The sequence below is a fragment of the Rattus rattus genome, chromosome 3 (genome assembly GCF_011064425.1).
Source record: "Rattus rattus isolate New Zealand chromosome 3, Rrattus_CSIRO_v1, whole genome shotgun sequence".
Lineage (NCBI taxonomy): Eukaryota > Metazoa > Chordata > Mammalia > Rodentia > Muridae > Rattus > Rattus rattus.
Genome location: NC_046156.1, coordinates 196,043,947 through 196,060,895, shown reverse-complemented (window position 1 = coordinate 196,060,895; position 16,949 = coordinate 196,043,947). Strand labels below are relative to the sequence as shown.

The window sequence follows — 16,949 nt, the reverse complement described above, 5'->3', positions numbered from 1 at the left end:
CTATGATGTGGCCTCCATTGTGTTAGGGTTTGGGGACCGTTACCTAATCATTGTTGGACTCAATTTTCACTCTTGTAAAATGTTGACAAAACGTGAGCTCATATGCACACTCTGGACTCCATTGACTAATGTCTTTCTCTTTTTCATCCACCCGTATGAGAGTAATGGGATTGGATGCTTTTTCTTATCCCCTTTCTTATTTGACTTTAGTGTGACGTTTATGCTGTCATTAAAAATGGATTAGGTGCCCCACTTTTAAAATTTTTCTTTATAAAATTTCATGAAACAATTATAATTGCTTACTTATATCATTGCAAATATCTATTTACCTTCTATCTGAGTATCTTTTCTGTTTCTGTGAATAAAATACCCTGACACACATAGCTTAAGGAAGAAAGGACTTATTTCGCTCACAACTCTGGGTGACAATCCAGACAGAGAAGTCATGGAGACAGGAGCTTGAGAAAACCAGTGGTGTCACATTCAATGTCAATAGCAGAGAACAATGAATGTATGCATGCTAGTATTCAGCTTCCTTTCTCCATTCTTATATAGTCCAGGATTCTCTGCCTAGGGAATTGTGGCTCCTACAGTGGGTGAATTTTCTCATCCTAATTAATGCAGTCAAGATAATCCCCACAAACTTTCTCAGATATAATCTTAGATTTTCTCAAGCCTTGGACAAAGAAGCAAGCCTTTTGGGCATCTCCTAATGCAATCTCATTGCCAACATACCGGGGTCTTTGTTAAAGAAACAAAAGCACATTTAATCTCCATGACACCAACCTTAGCGGTTCACTTACAAGCAGGGCTCTCTCCTTAACACCTTCTACTAAATATTTCCATCAATCTCTCAACTCAGGAACTTTGCTATAAGTGGTGTTTCTGACTCTGTTGCCTGCCTTTGGAACTGTTTCCTTCTACTGGGCTGCCTCCTATAGCCTCAATAGAAAAGATGCTCCTAGTCTTAGGCAACCTGATATGCCAGGTCTAGACGACATCCACGGGAGGGGAGGCCTCCCGTTTTCTGAAGAGAAAGGAAAGAGGAGTGGATGAGGCTGGGAGGGAGGGAAGAACTGGGAGGAGAGAAGGGAGGGGAACCCATGGTCATGATGTAAAGCAAATTAATTAACTAATTAAAAAAAGAAATTTGCTATGGTTGACTCTGGGCTATGTGTTCCACAAAGGTCTATCATGAAAAAAACCTTAGTCCCCAGTGAGTATGTTGGGAGCTTGTGGAACGTTTGGGAAGTGAGGCATAGAGAATGTTTGTTTGTGTGGACCGTGTAACTCCAGCCTCTTCCTAACTTTCTCTTTAATGATAAAGTCTGTCATACATTCCTACCGTGATGTGACTCTACCTGTCCCTCTCACAAGAGGTCAAACTACCTGATTCTGGAGTTGACCAGATTGTGAACTAGGTAAATAATCTCCTTTTAACTTGTCTGTCTTGGGTGCTTCAGTATAGCACTTCAAACATAACATTCATAAGCTTCCTATAAAAAATGAGAAAGTTATCAACAATAAATATATAAACATAATTTTACTTCTGCTAACTTTGGGGAAAGGTACGGAAAAAGAAATATTTGTCTTATTGACCAAAATGAACCTGGATGTGATCTGGTGGTCTCCTCTGCATTTGGAAGAATGGGAATGGGTTTGGGTGGGTTCTACCAGAGAATACTCCATACTCTGAGTCATTGGCTGCATGGCATGAATGAACTGCACCTATCCTTCCCTTAGAAGATGTCATTGAATATGGCTGAGGTAATGAGGCTGAATGTGTCAGCTTGGAGCCCTGCAAAGATGCAAATCATTGGCAACCTTCAGACATCTGCTAGTGTGTCAATCACCATGGCTGCCATGACCGACCTGGCCTTAAAATTGTTTTGCATTCTATTATATTCTGAGATGACCGTTGTATTGCTTTAGAAACAAGACATGTCCAAATCTTTATTGTTAGAATGGCTAATTATCTGAAAATAACCAACTATTCTTCTATAAACTGTCACTTAAAAAAATCTACCATTACAATCTCAATAATTCTATTTTTAGAGTTCGGACTCTGGCATTGCTACTTTTGGTTGTATGTGTGACCTTGAGCGAATCAATCACTGATAGGGTTTGAATCTTGAACTCCCCCACAAACTTCTAGGACCCTAGTATGAAGGCTGTGGGGGTCTTTAGAATGTAGGGGTTGGCTGAACTAATTAAGTGTGTGTGTGTGTGTGTGTGTGTGTGTGTGTGTGTGTGTGTGTGTTGGGGGTGGGGTGTTGAAGGTACCAGCCTGTGTTTGCTCCTTCCTGCCTGCAGCCCTGTGAGAGGGCCTTTTCCCATGCTCCTGAGCCCATGGTATCTCCACAGTGGGAAAAATGAAATCTCTTCCCAAGCACAAGAGAAAAACCCATTTTCTCCTTTAAGTTTGTTTCTGTTCAGGTTTCAGTCAGTGACAAAAAAACTAGTATAATTACCTTTAGATAAGCTTCATTTTCTTCATTGCAAACGTTCCTATTGGACTGAATTGGATGGCATACACACAGTATTTAGAGTGGTATCTGGAATCAGAGCTGTGCTCCGCAATGGTTCTTATTATGTAGTAATTAATTTCTTTGGTGTTTTGTTGACATCCTCTGGGACAATTCTATTTAAAGATCCGGTTTTTTGTTCAATAAATGCCACCCTGTTTCCTAAATAAATTGAAGCCTCTAGGCCTTGAATATGAAATAACTGACACAAGCTGATTAGAATTCAAGAGTTTAAAATTAGATTTAAACACAATGTTTGTTTCAGTGTCGAACTGAAAAATCTTTTAACTTTGCCTTATGCCTTAAGAGCTCATCCATGGAAAGCTGTCCTGAATGATAAAATATGGGTGGGCTCAGCAAAACCTGCCGCGGGTGTTGCCCCTTCTGCCAGAATGTTATAGTCCCAGCTCCTTCTGACGAGGGGGGAGCCTCTCAGCCAAGACTTGCTCCTGCATGGAAGACTGCAGGAACTCAGATACTAGTGTCTGTCTGTCATTGAGCTGACCTGACACATGTACATATGAATTCATTCATAAAACAGCAGGTAGGTTATTATCAAGTGCTGTTGGAGTTTAAGTTCAATATGAACTTCGAACCATACATGGGTTTTCATAAACGTGTATAAACACAAAAGCATCTGTAACAAAAAGGAAAATTTAATTTTAAAACCAGAGCTTTCCCACCAATTCATAAAAGTTTACAACATATACTTCTACCTTATATGCTATACAATAATTATTATGAAATATTCCACCTCTTTACTGAGCAGAAATAACATTTTCAGTTTGGTTACCAGTGGAATGAGGAGATCATTGTCTCTTCTTGGTTTGCTCCTTTCTTCTTCCTTGTGCTCCTTAGAGTCTGGTCTTCAACCTGCTGCCAGTTGTCTTGGCCACAGTGAAATTTTCTTCATATATCTCCAGTTACCCCTGAATACTTCTCATATTCAGAGTCTGTAGCTCTCTCCATGCTTGATGGCGGTCCATTAGAGATATGGCTTATATTCCACCAAGTCAACTTACTGAACAGTTCTTTTTCCCTTTCTTTTTTTTTCTTTTTTTTTTTTTTGTTTTTTTTTTTTAACTTTATTATTTCTTTTGTTCATTTCAAGTGTTATTCTTTTCCCGGTTTTCTGTCAAATCTCCCCTTCCTCCCCCCTTCCTTATGGGTGTTCCTCCCACCCTCCCCCATTGCCGCCCCTCCCCGACAGTCTAGTTCACTGGGGGTTCAGTCTTAGGACCCAGGGCTTCCCCTTCCACTGGTGCTCTTACTAGGATATTCATTGCTACCCCTATGAGGTCAGAGTCCAGGGTCAGTCCATGTATAGTCTTTAGGTAGTGGCTTAGTCCCTGGAAGCTCTGGTTGCTTGGCATTGTTGTACATATGGGGTCTCAAGCCCCTTCAAGCTCTTCCAGTTCATTCTCTGATTCCTTCAACGGGGGTCCCGTTCTCAGTTCAGTGGTTTGCTGCTGGCATTCGCCTCTGTATTTGCTGTATTCTGGCTGTGTCTCTTAGGATCGATCTACATCCGGCTCCTGTCGGTCTGCACTTCTTTGCTTCATCCATCTTGTCTAATTGGGTGGCTGTATATGTATGGGCCACATGTGGGGCAGGCTCTGAATGGGTGTTCCTTCAGTCTCTGTTTTAATCTTTGCCTCTCTCTTCCCTGCCAAGGGTATTCTTGTTCCCCTTTTAAAGAAGGAGTGAAGCCTTCACATTTTGATCATCCGTCTTGAGTTTCATTTGTTCTAGGCAACTAGGGTAATTCAAGCATTTGGGCTAATAGCCACATATCAGTGAGTGCATACCATGTATGTCTTTCTGTGATTGGGTTAGCTCACTCAGGATGATATTTTCCAGTTCCAACCATTTGCCTACGAATTTCATAAAGTCGTTGTTTTTGATAGCTGAGTAATATTCCATTGTGTAGATGTACCACATTTTCTGTATCCATTCCTCTGTTGAAGGGCATCTTGGTTCTTTCCAGCTTCTGGCTATTATAAATAAGGCTGCGATGAACATAGTGGAGCACGTGTCTTTTTTATATGTTGGGGCATCTTTTGGGTATATGCCCAAGAGAGGTATAGCTGGATCCTCAGGCAGTTCAATGTCCAATTTTCTGAGAAACCTCCAGACTGATTTCCAGAATGGTTGTACCAGTCTGCAACCCCACCAACAATGGAGGAGTGTTCCTCTTTCTCTGCATCCTCGCCAGCATTTGCTGTCACCTGAGTTTTTGATCTTAGCCATTCTCACTGGTGTGAGGTGAAATCTCAGGTTGTTTTGATTTGCATTTCCCTTATGACTAAAGATGTTGAACATTTCTTTAGGTGTTTCTCAGCCATTCGGCATTCCTCAGCTGTGAATTCTTTGTTTAGCTCTGAACCCCATTTTTTAATAGGGTTATTTGTCTCCCTGCGTCTAACTTTTTGAGTTCTTTGTATATTTTGGATATAAGGCCTCTATCTGTTGTAGGATTGGTAAAGATCTTTTCCCAATCTGTTGGTTGCCGTTTTGTCCTGACCACAGTGTCCTTTGCCTTACAGAAGCTTTGTAGTTTTATGAGATCCCATTTGTCGATTCTTGATCTTAGAGCATAAGCCATTGGTGTTTTGTTCAGGAAATTTTTTCCAGTGCCCATGTGTTCCAGATGCTTCCCTAGTTTTTCTTCTATTAGTTTGAGTGTGTCTGGTTTGATGTGGAGGTCCTTGATCCACTTGGACTTAAGCTTTGTACAGGGTGATAAGCATGGATCGATCTGCATTCTTCTACATGTTGACCTCCAGTTGAACCAGCACCATTTGCTGAAAAAATGCTATCTTTTTCCATTGGATGGTTTGGGCTCCTTTGTCAAAAATCAAGTGACCATAGGTGTGTGGGTTCATTTCTGGGTCTTCAATTCTATTCCATTGGTCTATCTGTCTGTCTCTGTACCAATACCATGCAGTTTTTATCACTATTGCTCTGTAATACTGCTTGAGTTCAGGGATAGCGATTCCCCCTGAAGTCCTTTTATTGTTGAGGATAGTTTTAGCTATCCTGGGTTTTTTGTTATTCAGATGAATTTGCAAATTGTTCTGTCTAACTCTTTGAAGAATTGGATTGGTATTTTTGATGGGATTGCATTGAATCTGTAGATCGCTTTTTTGGTAAAATGGCCATTTTACTATATTAATCCTGCCAATCCATGAGCATGGGAGATCTTTCCATCTTCTGAGGTCTTCTTCAATTTCTTTCTTCAGAGTCTTGAAGTTCTTGCTGTACAAATCTTTTACTTGCTTGGTTAAAGTCACACCGAGGTACTTTATATTATTTGGGTCTATTATGAAGGGTGTCGTTTCCCTAATTTCTTTCTCGGCTTGTTTCTCTTTTGTGTAGAGGAAGGCTACTGATTTATTTGAGTTAATTTTATACCCAGCCACTTTGCTGAAGTTGTTTATCAGCTTTAGTAGTTCTCTGGTGGAACGTTTGGGATCACTTAAATATACTATCATATCATCTGCAAATAGTGATATTTTGACTTCTTCTTTTCCAATCTGTATCCCCTTGACCTGCTTTTGTTGTCTGATTGCTCTGGCTAGAACTTCAAGAACTATATTGAATAAGTAGGGGGAGAGTGGGCAGCCTTGTCTAGTCCCTGATTTTAGTGGGATTGCTTCAAGTTTCTCTCCATTTAGTTTAATGTTAGCCACTGGTTTTTGCTGTATATGGCTTTTACTATGTTTAGGTATGGGCCTTGGATTCCTATTCTTTCCAGGACTTTTTATCATGAAGGGGTGTTGAATTTTGTCAAATGCTTTCTCAGCATCTAATGAAATGATCATGTGGTTTTGTTCTTTCAGTTTGTTTATATAATGGATCACGTTGATGGTTTTCCAGATATTAAACCATCCCTGCATGCCTGGGATGAAGCCTACTTGATCATGGTGGATGATTGTTTTGATGTGCTCTTGGATTCGGTTTGCCAGAATTTTGTTGAGTATTTTTTAAGCGTCGATGTTCATAAGGGAAATTGGTCTGAAGTTCTCTTTCTTTGTTGGGTCTTTGTGTGGTTTAGGTATAAGAGTAATTGTGGCTTCATAGAAGGAGTTCGGTAGTGCTCCATCTGTTTCAATTTTGTGGAATAGTTTGAATAATATTGGTATGAGTCTTCTATGAAGGTCTGATAGAATTCTGCACTAAACCCGTCTGGACCTGGGCTCTTTTTGGTTGGGAGACCTTTAATGACTGCTTCTATTTCCTTAGGAGTTATGGGGTTGTTTAACTGGTTTATCTGTTCCTGATTTAACTTCGGTACCTGGTATCTGTCTAGGAAATTGTCCATTTCCTGCAGATTTTCAAGTTTTGTTGAGTATAGGCTTTTATAGTAAGATTTGATGATTTTTTTAATTTCCTCTGGATCTGTAGTTATGTCTCCTTTTCATTTCTGATTTTGTTAATTTGGACACACTCTCTGTGTCCTCTCGTTAGTCTGGCTAAGGGTTTATCTATCTTGTTGATTTTCTCAAAGAACCAACTTTTTGGTTCTGTTGATTCTTTCTATGGTCCTTTTTTGTTTCTACTTGGTTGATTTCAGCTCTGAGTTTGATTATTTCCTGCCTTCTACTCCTCCTGGGTGTATTTGCTTCTTTTTGTTCTAGAGCTTTTTAGGTGTGCTGTCAAGCTGCTGACATATGCTCTTTCCTGTTTTCTTTCTGCAGGCACTCAGCGCTATGAGTTTTCCTCTTAGCACAGCTTTCGTGTCCCATAAGTTTGGGTATGTTGTACCTTCATTTTCATTAAATTCTAAAAAGTTTTAATTTCTTTCTTTATTTCTTCCTTGACCAGGTTATCATTGAGTAGAGCATTGTTCAATTTCCACGTATATGTGGGCATTCTTCCCTTGTTGTTATTGAAGACCAGCTTTAGGCCGTGGTGGTCCGATAGTACGCATGGGATTATTTCTATCTTTCTGTACCTGTTGAGGCCCGTTTTTTGACCAATTATATGGTCAATTTTGGAGAAAGTACCATGAGGAGCTGAGAAGAAAGGTATATCCTTTTGCATTAGGGTAGAACGTTCTATAAATATCCGTTAAGTCCATTTGGCTCATGACTTCTCTTAGTCTGTCTACGTCTCTGTTTAATTTCTGTTTCCATGATCTGTCCATTGATGAGAGTGGGGTGTTGAAGTCTCCTACTATTATTGTGTGAGGTGCAATATGTGTTTTGAGCTTTAGTAAGGTTTCTTTTACGTATGTAGGTGCCCTTGTATTTGGGGCATAGATATTTAGGATTGAGAGTTCATCTTGGTGGATTTTTCCTTTGATAAATATAAAGTGTCCTTCCTTATCTTTTTTGATGACTTTTTGTTGAAAATTGACTTTATTTGATATTAGAATGGCTACTCCAGCTTGCTTCTTCCGACCATTTGCCTGGAAAGTTGTTTTCCAGCCTTTCACTCTGAGGTAGTGTCTGTCTTTGTCTCTGAGGTGTGTTTCCTGTAGGCAGCAGAATGCAGGGTCCTCGTTACGTATCCAGTTTGTTAATCTATGTCTTTTTATTGGGGAGTTGAGGCCATTGATGTTGAGAGATATTAAGGAATAGTGATTATTGCTTCCTGTTATATTCATACTTGGATGTGTTATGTTTGTGTGCTTTTCTTCTCTTTGTTTTGTTGCCAAGACGATTAGTTTCTTGCCTCTTCTTGGGTATAGCTTGCCTCCTTATGTTGGGCTTTACCATTTATTATCCTTTGTAGCGCTGGATTTGTAGAAAAGATATTGTGTAAATTTGGTTTTGTCATGGAATATCTTGGTTTCTCCATCTATGTTAATTGAGAGTTTTGCAGGATACAGTAGCCTGGGCTGGCATTTGTGTTTCTCTTAGGGTCTGTATGACATCAGTCCAGGATCTTCTGGCCTTCATAGTTTCTGGCAGAAGTCTGGTGTGATTCTGATAGGTCTGCCTTTATATGTTACTTGACCTTTTTCCTTACTGCTTTTAATATTCTTTCTTTATTTTGTGCGTTTGGTGTTTTGACTATTATGTGACGGAGGTGTTTCTTTTCTGGTCCAATCTATTTGGAGTTCTGTAGGCTTCTTGTATGCCTATGGGTATCTCTTTTTTTTAGGTTAGGGAAGTTTTCTTCTATGATTTTGTTGAAGATATGTACTGGTCCTTTGAGCTGGGAGTCTTCACTCTCTTCTATACCTATTATCCTTAGGTTTGATCTTCTCATTGAGTCCTGGATTTCCTGTATGTTTTGGACCAGTAGTTTTTTCTGCTTTACATTATCTTTGACAGTTGAGTCAATGATTTCTACGGAATCTTCTGCTCCTGAGATTCTCTCTTCCATCTCTTGTATTCTGTTGGTGAAGCTTGTATCTACAGCTCCTTGTCTCTTCTTTTGGTTTTCTATATCCAGGGTTGTTTCCATGTGTTCTTTCTTGATTGCTTCTATTTCCATTTTTAATTCCTTCCACTGTTTGATTGTGTTTTCCTGGAATTCTTTCAGGGATTTTTGTGTCTCCTCTCTATGGGCTTCTACTTGTTTATTTATGTTTTCCTGGAATTCTTTCAGGCATTTTTGCGATTCCTCTCTGTAGGCTTCTACTTGTTCTCTAAGGGAGTTCATCATGTCTTTCTTGAAGTTCTCCAGCATCATGGTCAAATATGATTTTGAATCTAGATCTTGCTTTTCTGGTGTGTTTGGATATTCCATGTTTGTTTTGATGGGAGAATTGGGCTCCGATGGTGCCATGTAGTCTTGGTTTCTGTTGCTTGGGTTCCTGCGCTTGCCTCTTGCCATCAAATTATCTCTAGTGTTACTTTGTTCTGCTATTTCTGACAGTGGCTAAACTGTCCTATAGGCCTGTGTGTCAGGAGTGCTGTAGACCTGTTTTCCTCTCTTTCAGTCAGTTATGGGGACAGAGTGTTCTGCTTTTGGGCGTGTAGTTTTTCCTTTCTACAGTTCTTCAGCTGTTCCTGTGGACCTGTGCCTTGAGTTCACCAGGCAGGTCACTTGCAGCAGAAAAGGTGGTCTTACCTGTGGTCCCGAGGCTCAAGTTCGCTCGGGGGGTGCTGCTCACGGGCTCTCCGTGGTGGCAGCAACCAGGAAGATCTGCGCCGCCTCTTCCGGGAGCCTCCGTGCACCAGGGTTCCAGATGGATTCTGGTGCTTTCCTCTGCAATCAGTAATGTGTGCAGAGAGCAGTCTCTTCTGGTTTCGCAGGTGTGTCTGCCTCTCTGAAGGTTTAGCTCTCCCTCCCACGGGATTTGGGTGCAGAGAACTGTTTATCTGGTCTGTTTCCTTCAGGTTCCGGCGGTGTCTCAGGCAGGGCTCCTGCTGCTCCTGGGCCCTCCCCCACAGGAACCCAGAGGCCTTGTACAGTTTCCTCTTGGGTCAGGGATGTGGGCAGGGGTGGGCAGTGTTGGTGGTCTCTTCTGCTCTGCAGCCTCAGGAGTGCCCACCTGACCAGGCGGTGAGGTCTCTCTCCCACGGGTTTTGGGAGCAGAGAGCTGCTGCGGGCCGGGATCCGCGGGTGTGGGTCTTTTTCCCTTTCTTAACTGTGTTGGCCAAGTTGTGAAGTCATCAAAAATCTGTCTGTGAGCATTTCTGCTAGCTCACAGGAGACTCTACATTAGTGTTCAATCGTTCTCCATTGTCTTCAACCTCCAGCCTCAGTACCGGACACCCAGTAAGCAACGTGGCCACTTCTGACGCCAGTCAATTCCACATTTCATTTCAATGAATCATGCAATACGAGGTGTTTCTCTTTCCCTAAACTTCTGTCCATGTTGTAGTTAATATAATTAATGTATTCATTTTTATCGATAAACAGTATTTTATTATATGGATGTACCACACTTTAAAAACTATATCCATGCATTAATGAACACTTGGCCTGTGTCCACTCTTTTACTATTTTGAATAAGGCTTTTAAATGTTTTATTAGCATGTATTGGTCTTCATAATCCTTGCTTTCATTATGTCATTTTTCGTGCATGACCATATTTTGATCTTATTCATTCTCAGTTATCCTCCCATCTCCATTTTGCTCCCACTGATCTTTCTCCTCTCTAGATATCATTATGAACGTGAAGTGCTTAGGAGCTGTGTAGGAAATCTATGTTCAGTTACTTTAAGAACTATCAGCCTGGTGCTCGCTTCGGCAACACATATACTAAAATTGGAACGATACAGAGAAGATTAGCATGGCCCCTGCGCAAGGATGACACGCAAATTCGTGAAGCGTTCCATATTAAAAAAAAAAAAAACTATCAGCCTGTATTCAAGGTGATAACATTGTTGTAAACTCCCAATAGCTTTTCAACTTCTCATGTCTTCAAGTTCTTACTATCTGTAGCTCTTTTTGCAATACATGCACTAGCAGTTCTAAAATAAAATTTCCTCATGATATTCATGCGCTTCTCTCTTACTCTTTATATATTTCTTTTAAATTTGTTCTAAAGTACTAAAGTAACTATTTTCTATGAAATCTAAACCCCAAACTGCTTTTTAGAGATAGGTTCGTAAGGTACCTTTTATTATTGCTGGATTTGTGTATTTAAACAACGTTAAATGTTATGTAATTGTTTAACACAATTCCTAATAAATCAATATTTTATGATTAGCTTGGTGCTGCTCTTAGTTGTTGCCATCAATGTCATAATGAAATCCCTGGGTTACAAAAAAATCCAAAGAACAACATTGGACAACTTTGGTAGTATGTTTTCCTCCTGCTTAAAACATTCAAAACACTTTGAACAAAGAGTGACTGGAAAGTGCAGAAAGAACTGTAGTTCTGCAAATATTCTAGAAGCACAAAGAAAGAATGAACCTATGGGGAGAGAAAGACTAATAGTTACCTCTCCCATAACAACTCATATTAATGGGAGCAATGTTTTAACACAGTGTGCGGAGCTTAGCAATTCAATGAGACATTAAAACAGTATTGATGAAGACTTCTTTGGCTACCCCCAGGTCGGGAAAATTTCTAGGAGGATTAGTTTGGACAACTATCAAAATGTGGATTTACATGTGGAAGAATCATGTGTGTTCGTTATATAGCTGGAAAGTTCTAAAGGGTGCTTCATGTGAGAGACAGTGATGTCAATATCTGGAAAGTTTCTTTTCAAAGTTCACAAATGAAATCCCCACTCACATGCACATTCAGCATGCATGTGCACACATGCAAACCAGATATAATATCCTAGCTTTTAAATTTCTTTTAATTTTTGGTATTATAAATAAAGCATTTGCACCTTCTCTTTTCTCCTCTAATCCTTTTTTTTTATTTTTGGAGCCAATTGATATCTTTATTGTTGTCAGCTAGATAGATACAAATTCCACTTGGTATTAATGTGTGTGTGTGTGTGTGCGTGTGTGTGTATGTGTGTGTGTGTGTATGTGTGTGTGCATTTCTTTTTTATTTGATATTTTTTATTTACATTTCAAATATTATCCCCTTTCCCAGTTTTCGGTTCATAAACCCCCTCTCCCATCCTCTCTCCCCCTTCTTCTATGAGGGTGTTCTCCCACCCATCAACCCATCCCTTCCCACCTCCCTGTCCTGACATTCCCCTATGCTGAGGATCAAGCCTTGGCAGGACCCAGGGTTTCTCCCATTGTTATCCAACAAAGCCATCCTCTGCTACATATGCAACTTGAGCCATGGGCCTGTCCATGTGTACTCTTTGGATGGTGGTTTAGTCCCTGGGAGCTCTGGTTGGTTGGAATTGTTGTTCTTATGGGGTTGCAAGCCCCTTCGGTTCCTTCAATCTTTTCTCTAACTCCTCCAATGGGGACTCTGTTCTTAGTTCAGTGACTGGCTGTGAGCATTTCCCTCTGTATTTGTCAGGCTTTGGGCTCTCAGGAGACAGCTATATCAGGCTCCTGTCAGCATGAACTTCTTGGGTTCATCAATATTGTCTGGGTTTGGTGGCTGTATATGGGCTGGACCCCCAGGTGTGGCAGGCTCTGAATGTCCTTCAGACTCTGCTCCAAACTCTGTCTCTGTATCTCCTCCTATGAATATTTTAGTTCCCCTTTCTAAGAAGGACTGAAGCATCCACACTTTGGTTGTCCTTCTTGAGCTTTGTGTGGTCTGTGGATTGTATCTTGGATAATTCGAGCTTTGGGGTTAATATCCACTTACCAACAAGTGCATACCATGTCTGCTTTTTGTCTCATTCAGGATGATATTTTCTAGTTCTATCCATTTGCCTATGAACTTCATGAAGTCATTGTTTTTAGTAGGTGAGTAGTAGTCCATTGTGTAAATGTACCACATTTTCTGTATCCATTCCTTTGTTGAAGGACATCTGGGTTCTTTCCAGCTTCTGGCTATTATAAATAGGCTGCTATGAACATAGTGGAGCATATATCTTTGTTTTATGTTGGAGCATCTTTTGGGTATATGCCAAGAAGTGGTGTAGCTGGATCCTAATCCTCTTTTATTCCTTTCTGTCCTCTTTCAAATTCATGACTTTCATTAAATTTTTGTTATAAGCATATATGTATATACATATATATTCCTAAATACATAAATATAACATGGTTCATTATGTAAAATATAATATGTATGCATGTTTTCAGGGATGACCATTTGGTATTAGATAATCAATTGGTGTGTTCTTCCCTGGGGAAGACCATTTCTCCCACTCTTAGCAGCCTGTAGTGTGTTGTATAGTGTTGAGGCCTGTGGACTTTTCCCATCCACCTTAGTGGTCTATTGTTGCTGTCTTTTTTCAGTTCTTGTTAAAGCGAGATTTATGGAGGTTGCCTAGTTTCTAGGCTCTTAAGATTTTCATTAATATGAAATAAACTCAAATATGTATAGAGGTTATCACTTGCACTCAGATTCAAAAGTATTATAAGATATTCTTCAAATCTAATCTGCATAATATTAACAGAGTGCACCAATGTAATATTCTATACAATGTCCAAAGCACATTATGCTGGGGGATTAGAAGGCTGAGAGAGGACAGAAGTGGGACTGGAAATGTCCTTCTTTCATGTGGGAATTGCTTTTACTTATCTTTTATTGATATGAGTTGAAAAAGAATAATGCGATTGACAAATGGTATCCTGGGGCCACCTTGGTGCAATCAAGCACAGGGGATACTAATGAGCCTAGTTTTTGGTGGGGTCGTGTTATTCATTCCCATTTGCCAGGCTCATTCTTCTTCTAATATCAGCCAATCTAGTAAGTCAAGCAAAGACAAAGGTAGCCGCTACCCTGTACCAATAAAAACTCATGTAAAACATCTCATGTTTTATCCAGGTTATATAGTTTTGTAACTCTTTCTCTTGAACTGAGAGTGAGCAGTTTTATAACATTTCTACTTTGCCTTTCTTGCTAACTACAATACAATCCAAGTATATTCTGTGAATTGCTAAGTGGATTCTTCAAAATATGCATTTGATGGGTAGAGCAATGGCCAGTTGACCTTCCCATGAGTCAGACATGCTACTGGACCCCATTGGCTACCCCTCAAATATTATCACTTTTCTGAGACCCATGAGATACATAATTCCTCAACTATCAATGTTAACATGTCCTCCCCCCCAAAAAAAAATCCTTGAAACATTTGGTTGCAGCTCTTTTCTCAATGTATAATTACCAAGAAGGCTCCACAGTGGTGTTATGTGGCTCTATTTGCAACATGACTTCCTTTCCATAATGAGGTCAAATCTGAGCTAAGGACCCAGATTTTGAGATTGACCTCTGTGCAAGGAAAAGAATGGGCTCAGAATTCTACTCCCTTTGATATCAAGTGGTATATTTAGTTCTTTCCTTTTGTCTTAGTTTGGATTTCATTGCTGTCCATAACAATTCTTATAAAGGAAAACATTTAACTGGGGCTGGCTTACGGATTCAGAGGTTTAGTTTTTTATCATAATGGTGGGAAGTATGGCAGCATCCAGACAGACATAATTCTGGAGAAAAAGCTGAGAGTTCTACATCTTGACCTGCAGGCAGTAAAGATAGACATTGTTCCATACTCGGCCATATAAAAGACCTTAAAGCCCATCCCACAGTGACACACTTCTTCCAACAAGGTCATACCTACTCTAACAAGGCCACACCTAACAGTGTCACTCCTTATGGGCCAGGCATCCACACACACGGGTCTTGGGGGAGGGGGGCAATACCTATTCAAACTACCACACGTTTCATTGCAGAAGATGGTCCTCTTTAAATGTTTGTAAAAAACCTTTGACAATGTTTGCCTTCTGCTCTATCCTCACCATCTTGCCAGCTATCTCTGACTTATAAACAAGAGCAAAGAGGCAAAAAATTCATAGCACTCCTTATTGTTATCTCTTATTATTATTATTACTATTATTCTATGATGCTTCTAGACTCGCAAGAGTAATTTGCCAACCACAACATTCATTTCCAGCTGGTATATTCACTATAGCACCAGCATAAACAACTGGACCATTTTGGCATACTAGGGGATATTAATTTTACATATAGACAGGCAATAAAACCTAACACCACAATTTACAGTGTATTTCTTAGTATCACTTAGTATTTCTTAGGATCACTCTCATAGTAACTATTTCTATCACTGCCCCAGAAAAAAAAAAAGACACATACATTAAGATTTGTAGGGAAAAAAATTCCAGAGGAACAAGAAGAGTGGAGCTGCAGAAGAGAGAAACCGAACATGTGGTTATAATTGAGCCTTAGCTGGTCTCAGTGGAATCTGCAGCACATTAATGACACTTCAGAGGTGTCCTGGATTGAGCATGGAGCCCACTCAGCGGAATCAGGTTACCTCCTGGGAAGTTGTGTAAATGTGAAAGAACCCACTCTTTTCCTGGGCAGTTTCTGGGTAGAGAGTGGTTTCCTTTAAGCTACTGAGAGCCATCAATTTTATTGGTTGCCAAAGTGAGCACCTGTGTTCCCAGGGAAGATTTTAGGCTGAGAAGGTCTCAGGGAAAGATAGACAAATTGGACAAAACGATCCCCTACTCAATATTTGTATGTTCTTGTGACTATGAGAGAGTGAATCTGGATAGGAAAAAACAAGGGATTGGCTGAGAGCTTTATTATGGAGTGTTAAGAGTATGTCACGTGGAATGAGGGAGAAAGGCTGGAAAAATCTTGATGGCATGAGAGACAGAAGGGAAGCCCCACACTCTGGAATCAGGTTGACACCTTTGCTGGTGGCAGAGCAAGAATTTCAGCAGAATTATCTATTTGCTTTCTTTCTTCCCAGTCATTAATTCCTAGGAGTCCATGGTTTTCTAGGAATCTTACCAGAAGTCTTATACGTAAGGAAAAGTCATGTCGTTAACTCTCATGCAACCTTAGCAGCTTCTGGTTTGACTCTACCTGATTATAATTACATCTAAAGCATCTCTTAAGGTGCTTCTCACGTCTCTATTATCCCAAGATACAGAAGGAAAGAGAAATGGGTTTTCTAGCAACCTAAGATGTAACTTGAGACTCACCAGAGGTTATACATGGCTAACAATTAATTGCTTACTTTCCCTTGAGCCCGAGAGTCATATTTGTGCACATTGCACAACTTTCTCCTACTCTTACATGGATGGCACCTACACCCACTGGGGTCTCTCTCTCTCTCTCTCTCTCTCTCTCTCTCTCTCTCTCTCTCTCTCTGTGTGTGTGTGTGTGTGTGTGTGTGTGTGTGTTTTCCTTTTACTTAACCCTAGTGCTAAAGCCTACATTGAAGAAAAAAAACCTATCTCCAATGAAATTTCCACCTCTGCCTCGTTGTACTGAGTACCCATGGAGTTATTTCTGGTGGCAGAGCCACAAATCCAGGTTGGACCTGACTTGAGGTTTCTAAAAGTCAGTGGAACTGATGAGGCTGCAGATGGTGACAATGTGGAGCTGTGTCTTTGTCACCTCTAAAGGGTGAGTGCACATATTCTTGGAACAGATCGTAGCAAAACAAGAGGTTTGGGACAGCAGTTTCCATTTGCAGACATAGGGATGAAGCAATTTTTCATGGACTAAGATGAGGAAAAGGAAATTGATATCCCGAATGGACCGATGAATTTCTGGGATTCCTCTGCTCCATCTTTAAACAACGTTTTCATTCTTGTCATCTTGTCAGATGCACCATTACAGTCGCTCAAATGACATGGACATGCACTATAATGAAGCAAAAGGCATTACCAGTTGTCTGGGTCAGCTATGTTGGTCCCAGTAGGTTATGACAAGGCCTGGTTTTCCAGGATTTGAACAGTTGCTTGATGTCCTGCTATGATGTTACTGTTCTGTAACACCCATTAGCCACATGGCCGTAAGGCTTACCCATGTCCCTGTGCTGTGGAGCCAGCCTCCCTTAGAATCTGAAGATTTTCTGCGTATGCAGGACACTCTCCACCACACAGAGATCGTAAGTGGAAGCTTGCAGTAATGCTACATCAACTCAGTGTTCTGTTGAGTTCTTAAACCAGT

General features: G+C 40.4%; 1 non-coding gene across 1 annotated transcript; it reads left to right on the top strand.

The window, feature by feature from the left end:
• Positions 1 to 10,664: 10,664 nt before the first annotated feature.
• Positions 10,665 to 10,771, top strand: LOC116897402. The gene has a single exon (XR_004387445.1). It is a non-coding gene; the product is annotated as a U6 spliceosomal RNA (small nuclear RNA).
• The last annotated feature ends 6,178 nt before the right edge of the window (positions 10,772 to 16,949 follow it).